The sequence below is a fragment of the Aplysia californica genome, unplaced genomic scaffold, assembly GCF_000002075.1.
Source record: "Aplysia californica isolate F4 #8 unplaced genomic scaffold, AplCal3.0 scaffold00091, whole genome shotgun sequence".
NCBI classification, from domain to species: domain Eukaryota; kingdom Metazoa; phylum Mollusca; class Gastropoda; order Aplysiida; family Aplysiidae; genus Aplysia; species Aplysia californica.
In genome coordinates, this window is record NW_004797361.1 from 804,580 (window position 1) to 805,769 (window position 1,190).

General features: G+C 40.3%; 1 long non-coding RNA gene across 1 annotated transcript in view; it reads right to left on the minus strand.

Moving 5' to 3' along the window:
* Positions 1 to 1,190, minus strand: part of LOC118477427 — a 9,252-nt gene that overhangs the window by 6,917 nt on the left and 1,145 nt on the right. The gene's annotated exons all lie outside the window — the stretch shown is intronic.

Genomic DNA, 1,190 nt, shown 5'->3' on the forward strand with positions numbered 1-1,190 from the left:
GAGGGAGGGGGGGAGGGGAGAGAAGGTATGAACGAGAGTACGAGGTTGTATATTTGAGCATCGTACTTTAATCCTCGAAATTGTTCACAAAATTATTTGTTTGGACGGGGTCAGTGGTAGCTTTTTCCAAGCTCAAAATGATCGATGCATTTTGTATCTTCAAAAAGTTTCTCTCAACTCCCAACTAAGCTAAACTAAACAAATAAACGCTAATCTTGACTGAACTAAATTAAACATGATAAATAATTAGCTTGGCAGCCCTTTACCCCATGGTATTTCGCTGTCTTAGAAGGACAAAGTTCTATGCTCAGTACCTATTTTGAGAAATTTGACGTCTGAAATTTTGAGTTTCACAAGTCAAGTTTTTTTCAAATACCATTCGTTGGATATTTTGATAACGAATCCGAATGATCTTACGATTTTGATGGGTCAGATAAATTTGGTTTCTGTTACAAGAGAGTGGCATACACTAAAAGACGGAGGAAAGATAAGGATGAAATATGTTAGGAAAGAAGGAGCAAACCACACCAGAGCACCCACCAACCACCCACCGTAAATCTGATCAGAGGACGAAAACGGCAAGGACAAGGAAGACATACGATTAGAAATAGAGTTATTTGTATGGTTAGAGGGTTAGGTGTTTTGTTTGAGTCAAAAGAAAAGTTAGTGCTGGGAAAAAGTAAGACAGATAGACAAACAGCAGAGAGCGAAGGAAAAGAAGTAGGACCCACCAGTGGCACCCTCCAACCGCTCGCGCAGGGGGTTAGGGGAAGGGATAGTGGTCAGTTGGGTGTAAGGAAAGACCAGTTTAATTTTCAAAGGTGGTGACGGTAGGGTTCACAACTTCTGCCTTCACAAATCAGAACTTGTCTAAGACCAGAAGTTGAATATCATCCCCATTTTTCGTGTAAGCTCCTTTCCTTTATCTACATTCTCAACCGACCAGGATCATCACACTTAACAAAATATATGTAATACTAAGTACGATTCAAGTAATGAATGATTACATATGCCAGATATCTTATCTGTCTAATGTTACGGGTTGGCTAGAATAAATGCTGACAGAAAACGGAATAATCAAGTTACGGAGGACCTGCAGTTGGCAATGAGGAGGAGGAGGAGGAGCAGGAGGAGCAGGAAGAAGAAGAAGAAGAAGAAGAAGAAGAAGAAGAAGAAGAAGAAGAAGAAGA